This window comes from Dioscorea cayenensis, chromosome 18, assembly GCF_009730915.1.
Source record: "Dioscorea cayenensis subsp. rotundata cultivar TDr96_F1 chromosome 18, TDr96_F1_v2_PseudoChromosome.rev07_lg8_w22 25.fasta, whole genome shotgun sequence".
In the NCBI taxonomy this organism is placed as follows: Eukaryota; Viridiplantae; Streptophyta; class Magnoliopsida; order Dioscoreales; family Dioscoreaceae; genus Dioscorea; species Dioscorea cayenensis.
This window is the reverse complement of record NC_052488.1, coordinates 12,632,320-12,646,724: the sequence shown is the minus strand read 5'-3', so window position 1 is coordinate 12,646,724 and position 14,405 is coordinate 12,632,320.

Sequence of the window (14,405 nt, the reverse complement as noted above, 5' to 3'; positions counted from 1 at the left end):
TTAGAAACTCTTATCTTTATCAACCAGACAAATCTTCTAACCCATTTCATCTTGTTCATAATGATGTTTAGGGACCCTCTAGAATTAAGAACATTTCAGGTTCTATATGGTTTGAAACTTTCATAGATGACTACATTAGAGTCACTTGGGCATTTTTAATGAAAGACAAATAGGAGGTTAGTCAAAGATTCCAAATTTGTTACAAGATGATCCAAAACTAGTTCCGAACAAAAATTCAAACCTTCAAAACTGATAATGGGAAAGAGTTTTTTCATTCTAATCTTTGGTCTTATCTTCAAAATCAATTGATGATTCACCTAAGTTCTTGTGTGGGTACTCCACAATGAAATGGAGTTTCGGAAAAGAAAAAATAGGCACCTCTTAGAAGTAAACCGATCATTGATGTAGCCACCCACACATGTCCCAAAATATTTCCAGGGGAAGCCGTTTTGATATCCACATATTTGATTAATGAAATGCCATCTCATGTCCTACATTTTAAAGCTCCCTTCCAATCTCTTTTAAAAAATTCTCAACATTTAGTTCTTGTTTCAAATTCCTCTTAAAGTGTTTGGTTGCACTGCATTTGTCCATATTACTCAACAAAATAGAAATAAACTTGATCCTAGATCAATCAAATGTATTTTTCTTGGATGCTCCTCAAACTAGAAAATTCTTCAATTCAAGGGATGTAACCTTTTTCAAAAATAGTCCTTACTATCCCAAATGCAAATTCAGCAGGAGAATCAAGTAGAGGAATATTGACTTTGGCCTGCTCCTAACCAGCCTAGTGTACCCAAATAGTGTCCTCCATATCCAAGTGTACCTAATCTCAGCAAAATTCTGAATACACACAGTCCATGTCCACCAGATGTTCCTCGTCAAATATCTTCTAGCCCTTATCCTAGCAATGTTCTTGACCCATGTTCTAGAGATGTCCTTGATTAAGAAAAACCAAAGGATTTTACTGTCCCTATCTTAGAAGACAAAAAAAAAACTCAAAAGGAGGCAGAGATCCAAGCTATATCTAAGCAAGCCCAAGAAGCTAACCCAAGTCCCATATTATTTAAGAGCAACACAGACATTAATAAACCTCTTGTTTCTACTCCTCCTATATTTAGTGACTTAGATAAAACCTATTGTAGTAAGAAAAGATAAGGGGATGTGTACCATGCATCCAATCGAGAACTTTTGAGTCTTATGAAAAACTCGAATCCAACATACAAAGCTTTTTGCTATTACCTTGAAAGAAATAAACATAGTTAAGAGTATACAAGAAGCTCTCTCATTCAACCCAATTGGAATAAAGCTGTGATGAAGGAAGTTAATACACTTAAGAAGAACAAAACTTGAGAGTATATCAAACTGAATGTAGGAAAGAAGCTTGTGAGATATAAATGGGTATTTGTTCTTAAACATAATGCAGATGGGAGTGTGAATCACTTTCAAACCAGGCTTGTTGGCCAAAGGATTTACACAGTCCTATGGTATTGATTATGAGGAAATGTTTGCATCAGTAGCTAAGTTGAATTCTATACATGTTCTACTTTCACTAGCAATTAACTTTAATTGGCCTTTGCAATAATTAGACATAAAGAATGTCTTTTTGAATGGTGAATTAGAAGAACAAGTGCACATAAAAGTTCGTCCTAGATTAGAGTCTCAAGAGAACTTTGGTAAGGTGTGCAAACTCAAGAAATCACTATATGGTCTCAAACAGTCCCCAAGGGCTTGATTTGGGATACTTACTGGGTGGTCAAACAACATGGTTTTACTCAATACCAGACAGATCATACAATGTTTATTAAGTGTTTCTGTAACGTTAGAAGAGCCATTATGACAGTGTATGTTGATGATATTATCTTAATAGGTGACTGTTTTGAGGAGACAATATTTGAAATAAGTCTTGGGCAGAGAATTTCAAATTAAAGATTTGGGTGATGATATTATCTTAATAGGTGACTGTTTTGAGCAGACAAAATATTTGAAATAAGTCTTGGGGAGAGAATTTGAAATTAAAGATTTGGGTGATGATATTATCTTAATAGGTGACTGTTTTGAGCAGACAAAATATTTGAAATAAGTCTTGGGGAGAGAATTTGAAATTAAAGATTTGGGTTAACTGAAATATTTCTTGGATATGGAGGTTATCCGATCACAAAAGGGGATTTTTATTTCACATTGTAAGTATACTGTGGACATAATGACAGAGAAGACTATGGGGTCACATATGAAGCGTGATGAATAAAGGATTTGTGGTATATGTGTCACTTGTAAGCAAGCTAAGTCAAAGGTGCAACCCCATGGTTTATACACCCCATTGCCAATACCTAGTGAGCCCTGGATTGATATCTCAATGGAGTTTGTCTTAGGATTACCTAGGTCAAAACGGGGTAGGGATTCAATATTTGTAGTTGTGGATCAATTTTCTAAAATGGCACATTTTATTTCATGTTACAAAACTGATGATGATTCGAATATAGCTGAATTGTTCTTTCATGAAATTGTGAGATTGCATGGCATGCCTAGAACTATTATTTCAGATCGGGATGCTATATTTTTGAGTTACTTTTGGAAAACAACGTGGGGAAAGTTGGGCACTAAGTTGGTGTTTTCTACTACCTGTCACCGCCAAACTAATGGTCAAACTGAAGTAGTTAATCAGACTTTATCCACCTTGTTGTAGGCTATAATTCAGAAAAACATCAAAACTTGGGAGGATTGTTTACCACACATTGAGTTTGCTTATAACTGTGTTGTTCATTCTGCTACTCAATTTTCACCATTTGAGATTGTGTATGGGTTTAATCCATTAACTCCTTTAGATTTAACCCCTGTGCCAATTTCTGAGCAAGTAAATCTAGATGGCAAAAGCAAAGTTGAATTTGTTAAGCAAATCTATGAGACAGTAAGGCTCAACATTGAACGAAGAACGGAGCAATATGTGAAAGCAAAGCCAATAAAGGGAGATGAAGCTTGTTCTATAACCGAGGGACTCGGGTTTGGTTGCACTCAAGAAAGGAAAGGTTTCGCAAAAGCGGCGGTCTAAGCTTCTTCCACTAGGGGAGGGACCATCTCAAGTTCTTGAGTGCATTATTGATAATGCATACAAGCTGGATTTACCCGATGAGTATAATGTTAGTGCTACATTTAATATTGCTGATCTATCCCCTTTTGATGCAAGTGATGATTTGAGGGCAAATCATATTCAAGAGGAGGGGAATGATAGAAACGTATTAAGGACTAACCAAGAGGGCCATGACCCACTTCAAGTCACAATTGGGCCAATCACAAGAGCGCGGGCTAAGAGATTTAAGGAAGCTCTTGCTAGATTAATTCAAGATGTTCAACATAAAGACGGGTGCAAGCTCACCATCAATGAAGAACAAAAGATGGTCCACATCATTAAAGTTGTCATCCATTAGCCTTGAAGAGAGCAGAACATTGAAGGTATCTCATACTTTGCATGCGTGCATGAACCTTGGATAGTGGAGAGACATTAATATATTCATTTCCATAGATGCATTAACCTTGGATAGTGGAGAGACATTAATGTATTATTTCCATTCATGCATGAGAGATTAATGATTGGAGAAAGATTAAAGTGGAATTTTGTAACTTGATGATCATATATTGGCAAAAACCATGGAATGTAAGATTTTTTTTTTTTTGGCTTGAGTGAAAATTTCTCTTTGGTTCTTCATAGAACTATCGAACTTATCAGGATTGTCCAGTGGTGTTCACCCTCTCGATCAAGTACTCAGCATCTTCCTCTTCCTTTCTCCAGATCTGGCCTCAATTCCATCTGATTGTAGCCAATTATCAACGCATGAGCTCACATCCCACCAATAATAAAACTCCATGTCATTAGGACATATTGGTCTAACATTGTTAGTGGAGAACATGGAAGTTTATTTTGAGCTAATCCTCATCCACCTGTCATTGTGTTAGGGCATTCATATCATTTCTAATTTTTTTTTCTCTACCATATTCATTAATTAAAATTGATAAGAGGATGTTGTTTAAAAGAACAAATGCATGTGGAGATGCATGTGCCCCCCCTCCCCCACCCAACCCCCATTCATAGACTAATCAGTGTCAAACATTACAACACCCCCTTCATTATTATCTATTATTATTGTTATTATTATTATTATTATTATTATTATTATTATTATTATTATTATTGATGATAGTTATTATTACTATTATTTGTCCCATTTGGCAGATCGTTGATTCATATAGGCTTTGATGGATGTGAACCAAGATATCATTTCTTAAATTATAGCTCTCCATGATTCCTTTGAACAACACGTGAACCATGAAAAGAGAGGCTTGATTTTTGCTACGGTTGATGAACAAGAATGTGAACTTCATGTGTATTTACAGAATCTGTAGGGACTTTGATCAGAAAAATAATTAATAATGGTGAGTATTTGAAATATTGTTCTATCACATGCAAACACATATTAATAATGCATTTTGGTTTTAAATTTCATTTGAATGAGCACTTTTTGAGTTGGAAGTTATAAGATACCTAATCATTAAACTTCTATTCTCTTCTTTAAAAATGTGGAGAATTTATTTATATATATATATATTATGTATGGCTACAAGACTTTGTCTAGTTGTAATAATCTGTGATAGCCATAATTATTTGGTAGCTTCTTAAAACCCTAAGGATTTGCCATATATAATTATGTATATTACTTGGCTTAGTTATGGCAATACTCACCTACCTTTCCTAACTTTTACCCTAGATAAGTACATCCGTCTTCATCTTGATCCCCAGTTCTCCTTTGCAACCAACACCATTATATCATAGCTATTCATCCCTACTTCATTGATTCCATTTAGTGTTCTCGCCTTTGTCTATTAAGATTAGGTGTTATGTTTTTTCTCCCAATACTTGTTATTTATATCATTCCAAGTTATTTCCATTGTGTTGTATATTGATTGTACATGCATTATTTTTCATGATATATTATTTGTCTTAATAGATAAGTTTCTTACCAAATGAATATTATTTCTTTTGTCATTTTTAGATATGGCTTCCAAAAACATGGAAGATATTCAAGCGGATCAACTACTTTACATGATGCATGCATGCATTATTTTTGTTGTGAATATCATCGTCACTATTTGACTTTGTCAGATCAGCTGAGACGGCTAGCTGACATTTTCAAACCGTTTTGGAGTCAATTATACTTTGCCATGGCATGCACTATCGAAGAAACTTGAACCTATTCTTGAAAATTCAAACGACTCTATATGGAAACTTTTCATAGTAGTATCACCTAACAATTGTTTTTAATTTTTTTTAAAATATGGTAGATGCCTTGTTAATAATAAAGTGTTATCTTCAATGTAGAATTGCCTTGGTGCATCAGATGGAACACAGATTTGCGTGAATGTGCCAAAAGTTGATAGACCGATATATAGAACAAGAAAATCTGAAATAACTACTAATGTGCTTTGTGTTTGCACTCCAGACATTCAATTTATATATGTATTGTCTGGATGGAAAGGCTCCACACATGACAGTCGAGTTCTAATAGATGCTATTACAAATTCTAATGGTTTAAAAGTTCCAAATGGTAAATAAATTGTGTTCCTATTTTTTAAAGTGGTATTAGTAACAAAATTTAAAGACTAATCCATTAGCTAACAACAAACATTTCTTTGCCTAGTAGGTTGTTATTACTTGGTTGATTCTGGATATGCAAATTCACCAAGGTTTCTTGCACCTTTTCGGGGACAACGTTAACACTTATGTTCTTGGGCTAATGGTTGACAATCAGTCACAGCGCAGGAGTTTTTTAACATGCAGCGTGCTACTGCTAGAAATGTGATTGAAAGGATATTTGGGCTTTTAAAAATTCATTGGAAAATCTTATCAAGCCCAAGTTTTTACAATATAATCACTTAAAGGCGTATTATTAATGCATGTTGTTTACTACATAACTTTATTCGAAGATAAATGACAAAAGATCTAGCAGAGAATGAAGTTAATAACCTAACTATGGAGAACAACATTTAAGATGATATCGATGTCATTACAGCTATTGATCTAATAGATGAATGGACCTAATTCAGGTTAGACATGGCTACAGAAATGTATAACACTTGGCAAACAAATTAATTACAATAATACTATATGCATGTATTTATAATGAATACTTGTATGTATTAGTCTTTTTGATAAACCTTTATTTTGTATTATCATATCTCTAAGTTAATGATGGATATCTATGAATGATTTTATGACATGAAATGATTTGAGTAGCTTCACATACGTTTTCATGTCGTCTTCTTGATTAACATGTGTTTAGAATGGATAAAGATTCACAACAAAGGTGTAAGGCTGTAAACTAACACTATTGGACAACACAAGAAGATAAGGCCTTGATTGAAGCCCTAGTTGAGTTATCCACAAATACAATTTCGCGGGGAGAGAATGGTTTCAGAAATGGCTACTTATACCAATTAGAAACAATGATAAAAGATAAATTCCCACATACTACATTGAAGGCTGTGCCAAATATAGAGTGTCGGGTGAAACTTTTTAGAACTAAAAAACACCAATTGCGGATATACTTTCGACATCGGTGGTTTTTGTTTGGAACAATGAGCACGATACTTATTGAGTGTGAGAAAAAGCGCATATGATGAATATGTAAAAAGTAAGTTTGATAACATTTGTCAATTATATTGAAAGATGAATTTGTTAGTACTATTATTGACACTCGCTTGAAATTGGTTACAGAATCACAAGGAAGAAGCGGGTCTTTATGGGAAATCCTTTTCCATTTTTAATGATCTCGCTCCAGTTTTAACAAAGGATAGGGTGCAAGACAATGCAAGGGGTGACCTTGGAGATGATGTGGACCAATATACGCATGAAACAATTAACTTGGAAGATAATGCCGATTTCTCTCAATTTCAAAGCGAGGAATTTTTTATGCCCATGGATGAACCTACAGAGCCTCCATCACCCATAACCTCAAATAATGGCACCTCAAGCTCTACTATCAAAAGTAGAAGAAAAAAATGTGCTAAAGACTCAAATATCTCAACAATTTTTAGAAAATTTTTCTAAAAATTTGTGGAGATGGTTGGGCCGAGTTTAAAACAATGGCTAAGTGTGCAATTCAAAATGCTGAGAGTAATGCACTCAAGGAGAAACTCAACATGTTTAAGAAAATAAATTATTTGATCAAGTCATCTTCATGATTAATGGCCTTTCCGAAGATGAGGCATTACTGGTTATGCAATCATTAAGGAAAGACAAAGAAAAACTCAACATGTTTTGGGATTTACCAGATGACAAGAAGCTAGATTTTTGTCGCCTACTTCTTGGAGGTATGAGTCTATCTTTGTTATTTGTCACTTATGGCTGCATTTATCACTAATTTTTATCATTATTTGCATTTATTGTTCATGAGGTCTTAGTTAGTATCATTGCTATGTTATTTTTTTCATTCATTTCTATGAAAGTCATTACATTTCATATTAATGTCATTTTGAATATTTTCTTTATATGTTCATTAATTTATATAACATATCATTAGTTTAATTAACAATTAGCACAATCTAATATTTTCTTGAGATGTTCCTTCTACTTGTAGGAAGGGACACAATGTAGTAAAATGACTTCCATTCTTGGATCGTACGATGACAAATTTGCCAACTTTGTTTCCTATGGTCGATGAATGTTATATGTATTTTGAATGTTGCTTCCTATGGTCGATGAATGTTGTATGTCTTTTGCAAGTTGTCTTTGTATTTTATTAGTACTATGTTGTAACCACTCATTATTTTGTGAAACTTGGTTGTTTATGTATTGCATTAAAACTATGTTGTCGTTTATTTGGTAACAAATCTTTGTCTTCAATTTTGTATGTCATTATAATTGATGATGCAACATTATGGGTGACATTGTTTGTGCCATTATTAATGATGCAACATTGTAGGTGTCATTATTCAAGCATTTCATGGAGATGACATTTTATGTTTGTGTATGTTTTAGTTTCATTGATTAATTTGATGCCTAGGATTGTATCTTGCTAACTTGGGTATTTTTTTAATTGATTATAAGGTTAGGAAGCAGGGTGTCATATTTTGATCATTTCTATTTTTGTTTGTAGGCTATGATTTTATTGAAGAATATTATATTGAGAAGCTATCAATTAAAGAATATATATATTTTTTAAAGCTTTTGTCTTCAAAGACTCCATGAACTCCATGATTCCACTATTTTAGTTAAAATACTATTATTCAAGTCTTATTCAATATTTTAAAATTAATTAATCTTCATAATTATCCTAATTTAAATTTGAGATAGTTTATTAATCGAGTCTTGTAATCGCTATATTTTAAACAACTAATTGAGCAAAGTTTAGAAAAGGCATAGTTGACATAGATTAGATATTATTGTTATTATTATTTTGGGATTTTGAATAATGATATCAATATTGGTTAATGATATTGTTTTATCATACCGTTTTATCAAATTGGTTAATGATATTAAAATTACAATTTGAAAGATATAATTTATCTATAACTAGATTTTGTTAAATTTTAATAATTATTTGAAATATTTAATTATGCTATATTAAAATAAATAATTAAAATATAATGTAAATATTAAATAGGAATTTATGTTAATTATTTATGATTAAATATAAACTATTGTTTTATAAAATGTCATCTTATTTATATATAAAGGGCATAAGTGTAATTTTACTATGTTTATCTCTCTCTTACTTTTCATATTCCTAACTCTTATCCCCTCCAACCAAACACCTTCATCATTATCCTCTTCTTTCCTCCTCTTCCCATTCCCATTCCTCCCTTCTTATCATTTCCCCTTCCCATTCCTATTCCTCAATCCAAATGCCCCCAAATGTCCATGTGAAAGGAAAAATGCAAACAATACATTGCTATGTAATCTTTGGGACTCACTAACCTCTATAAAGAAAAATGAAATTTTTGAAATTTTTGTATATTGAAATGACTCAATGACCACATTTATATAAACACTGAAAATGAGAAGCAAAGCAACTCTTTATGTTTGTTGCAGGAATTTTGTTTTGCGTTGGCTGCACAATGGTATGCAAATCTTGTCATGATAAATGTTCAAGCCTGCGAGAAGCATCAATTTAATGCTTACTTTTATACAAACATATACACCAAAGTAACCACAACAATGATTCCACATTGGCACAAGAGAACAATTTGATTTGACAGTGACAACATTTATTAACAATGGTTGGAATAGCTATTTTTTGTGACTACAAAATCCCACAAAATTGTTAAATGTTTTACGACCACAATAACAATTATATTTTCATATTAACACAAATAACAACAATTACAATCTATTACAACAACATTCAACACCAATAACATTTGACAAGGTATTTAAACTTCAACAATTAATGTTGTCATTTGTGAGGTATATGTAACTAGTAATGTGCTAAGCAAATATCTGAGCCATAATGAAATAATGTCTCCGATACATCAAAACAATGAGTAGAAGAGTCATAAATGTCCATGCGAAAGGAAAGTGCAAACAATACATTGCTATGTAATCTTTGGGACTCACTAACATCTATAAAGAAAATTGCAATATTTGAAATTTTTGTATATTCAAATGACTCAATGACCACATTGAAAATGAAAAGCAAAGAAAATCTTTTTGTTTGTTGCAAAAATTTTGTTTTGCATTGTTGCACAATGGTGTGCAAATCTTATCACGATAAATGTTGAAGCGTTCTAGGAACATCAATCTAATTCTTACTTTTATACAACCATATACACCAAAGTAACCACAACAATGACGATACCTCCACATTGGCACAAGAGATCAACATTTTGATTTGGCAATGACAAAATTTAATGACAATGGCTGCAATAGCTATATTTTATGGTTACAAAATTGAACAAAATTGTTAAATGTTTTATGACCAGAAGAAAGATATCAACATTTTGATTTGACAACGACAAATTAATGACAATGGCTGCAATAGCTATATTTTATGGTTACAAAATCACACAAAATTGTTAAATATTTTATGACCATAAGAACAATTATATTTTCATATTAACACAAATAACAACAATTTTAATCTATTACAACAACATTAAACACCAATAACATTTGACAATGTATTTAAGCTTCAGCTATTAATGCGGCCGTTCGTGTGGTATATGTAACCAGATATTCAATTGGAACATTTTCATGACTAAGTTTGATACACTACTGTGTTTTGCACAGTATCAGCTTTGTTTTTCCAAAGATCATAAGTACAAATATGGTTTGCACTTTTTTCTTCATGAAATTTCAATTTTGTAGAAAGTATTGACCAAATGCAATTGAATGGGAAAAAACAAGGTTTATTGGCATGAGAAATTCATAACAAAGAATATTTATTACGTGCATAATAATATGCTATGCAAATATCTTATCAAAATGAGCCATAATAAAATAATGTCTCCGATACATCAAAACAATGAGTAGAAGAGCCCTAAATGTTCATGTGAAAGGAAAAGTGCAAACAATACATTGCTATGTAATCTTTGGGACTCACTTATCTCTGTAAAGAAAAATGCAATATTTGAAAGTTTTGTATATTGAAATGACTCAATGACCACATTAACATAAATACTTAAAATGAGAAGCAAAGCAACACTTTATGTTTGTTGCAGAAATTTTGTTTTGCATTGGTTGCATAATGGTGTGCAAATCTTGTCACGATAAATTTTGAAGCGTGCTAGGAGCATCAATCTAATGCTTCCTTTTATACAAACATATACACCAAAGTAACCACAACAATAACGATACCTCCATTGTTGTTATAGATTGTAATTGTTGTTATTTGTGTTAATATGAAAATATAGTTGTTCTTATGGTCATAGAACATTTAACAATTTTGGGCGATTTTGTAACTATAAAATGTAGCTATTGCAGCAATTGTTATTAAATTTTGTCATTGTCAAATCAAAGTGTTGTTCTCTTGCGCCAATGTGGAGGTATCATCATCGTTGTGGTTACTTTGGTGCACATGTCTCTATAAAAGTAAGCATTAGATTGATGCTCCTTACACACCATTGTGCCACCAAGGCAAAACAAAATTCCTGCAATAAACACAAATAGTTGATTTGCTTCTCATTTCAACTATTTCTGTTAGTGTGGTCATTGAGTCATTTCAACATACAATAATCTGAAATATTGCATTTTTCTTAATAGAAGTCAATGAGTCCCAAAGATTATATAGTTGTGTATTGTTTTTTTCCCATTCGTATGGATATGTGGGCTCTTTTACTCATTCTTTTGATGTATTGAAGATATTCTTTCATTATGGCTCATCTTGGTCAGATATTTGCTTAGCACATTACTCTTCACGTGATAAACATTCTTCGTCATGAATTTCTCGTGACAATAAAAAGCTTGTTTTCCCCCATTCCATTGCATTTGGTCAATACTTTCTACAAAATTGAAATTTAATGATGGAAAAAATGCAAACCGTATTTGGGTGAGCAATATTTGAAAAAAGAAATATGATACTGTGTAAAACTCAGTAGTATATCAAACTCGATCATGAAAATGTTCCAATTGAATAGTTTCTTACATATACCACTTGAACGGCCAACCGCATGAATCGCAAAAGCTTCAATACCTTGTCAAATATTATTGGCGTTGAATGTTGTTGTACTAGATTGTATTTGTTGTTATTTGTGTTAATATCAAAATATAGTGGTATATGCAACAAGCTATTCAATTTGAACATTTTCATAATTGAGTTTGATACACTACTCAGTTTTGCATAGTATCATCTTTGTTTTTTCAAAGATCATACGTCCAAATATGGTTTAAATTTTTTTCCTTCATGAAATTTTAATTTTGCAGAAAGAATTGATCGAATGCATTGTAATGGGAAAAGAAACAAGTTTTGTATTGTAACAAAAAAATTCATGATGAAAAATGTTTATTACGTGCATAGTAATATGCTAAGCAAATATATGATTAAAATGAGTCATAATGAAAGAATTTCTCAGATACAACAAAAGAATGAGTAGAAGAGCCCTAAATGTCCATGCGAAAGGAAAAACGCAAGCAATACACCACTTTGTAATCTTTGGGAGTCACTAACTTCTATTAAGAAAAATGCAATATTTGAAATTTTTGTATATTGAAATTTTCAATGACCACATTAATATAAATATTGAAAATGAGAAGAAGCAAAGCAACTCTATGTATTTGTTGCAGGGATTTTGTTTTGCATTGGTGGCACAATGGTTTGCAAATCTTGTCATGATAAAATTTGAAGCATGCGAGGAACATATACACCAAAGTAACCACAATAATGATGATACCTCCACATTGGCACAAAAAAACAACAAGTTGATTTGACAACGACAACATTTAATAACAATGGCTGGATAGCTATATTTTATGACTACAAAATCCCACAATATTGTTAAATTTTTTACGACCACAAGAACAACTATATTTTCATATTAACACAAATAACAACAATTACAATCTCTTACAACAACATTCAACACCAATAACATTTGACAAGGTATTTAAGATTTTGCTATTAATACAGCCGTTCGCGTGGTATATGTAACAAGCTATTCAATTGGAACATTTTCATGATTGAGTTTGATACGCTAGTGAGTTTTGCACAATATCATCTTTGTTTTTTCAAAGATCATATGTCCAAATATGGTTTGATTTTTTCCTTCATGAAATTTCAATTGCATTTGGTCAATACTTTCTGCATAATTGAAATTTTATGAAGGAAAAAATGTAGACCATATTTGGCGTATGATCTTTGAAAAAATATGGACGATACTATGCAAAACTCAGTAGTGTATCAAACTCAATCATGAAAATGTTCCAATTGAATGGCTTGTTACATATACCACGCAAACAGCCACATTAATAGCAAAAGCTTGAATACCTTGTTAAATGTTATTGGTGTTGAATGTTGTTGTAATAGATTGTAATTATTGTTATTTGTGTTAATATGAAAATATAGTTGTTCTTACAGCCATAAAATATTTAACAATCTTGTGGGATTTGGTAGTCATAAAATATAGCTATTCCAGCCATTGTCATTAAATTTTGTTGGTGTCAAATCAAATTGTTGTTCTCTTGCGTCAATGTGGAGGTATCGTCATTGTTGTGGTTACTTTGATGTATATGTTTGTATAAAAAGTAAGCATTAGTTGATGCTCCTCGCATGCTTTGAAATTCAACATTTATCCTGACAAGATTTGCACATAATTATGCCACCAATAGAAAACAAAATTCCTACAACGAACATAAAAAGTTGATTTGCTTCTCATTTTAAGTATTTCTGTTAAGATCGTCATTTAGTCATTTCAATATACACAAATAAGAAATATTGCATTTTTCTTAATAGAGGTTAGTGAGTCCCAAAGATTATAATAGTGTATTTTTTGAATTTTTTCTTTCGCTTGGATATTTAGGGCTCTTCTACTCATTCTTTTGATGTATCGCAGACATTCTTTCATTATGGCTCGTTTTGATCAGATATTTTCTTAGCATATTACTATGCACGCAATAAAACATTCTTCTTCATGAATTTTTTGTGAGAATAAAAATTTGTTTTTCCCATTCATTGCATTTGGTCAATACTTTCTACAAAATTAAAATTTCATGAAGGAAAAAAATACAAACTATATTGGATGGATGATCTTTGAAAAAACAAAGATGATACTATGCAAAACTCAGTAGTGTATCAAACTCAATTATAAAAATGTTCCAATTGAATAGTTTGTTATTTATACAACACAAACGGGTGCATTAATCGCAAAATCTTCAATACCATGTCAAATGTTATTGGTGTTGAATGTTATTGCAATAGATTGTAATTGTTGTTATTTGTGTTAATATGAAAAATACAGTTGTTCTTATGGTCGTAAAACATTTAATAATTTTGTGCTATTTGGTAGTCATAAAATGTAGCTATTGCAGCCATTGTTATTAAACATTGTCGTTGTCAAATCAAATTGTTGTTCTCTTGTGCCAATGTGGAGGTATCATCATTGTTGTGGTTACTTTGGTTTATATGTTTGTATAAAAGTAAGCATTAGATTAATGCTCCTCACATGCTTTGAAATTCAACAAGAGATAATGTGCACGCCAATTTATTATGATTAAAATCTAAATAATAGTTGCATTTTACTACATATTTCTTCCAAAAAAGCTTTTTTAGCAATAGAAACTGTAAATAAATTATTTGCTGTAACATGAGAAAAATATACTAAATATAGTGCGTGATTTGCAAAACATTATAGATGGGATTGAATTTAGTTCACACACAAATAAAACTTCAGATGCAAATTATTTGCTGTAAATAAATTATTTG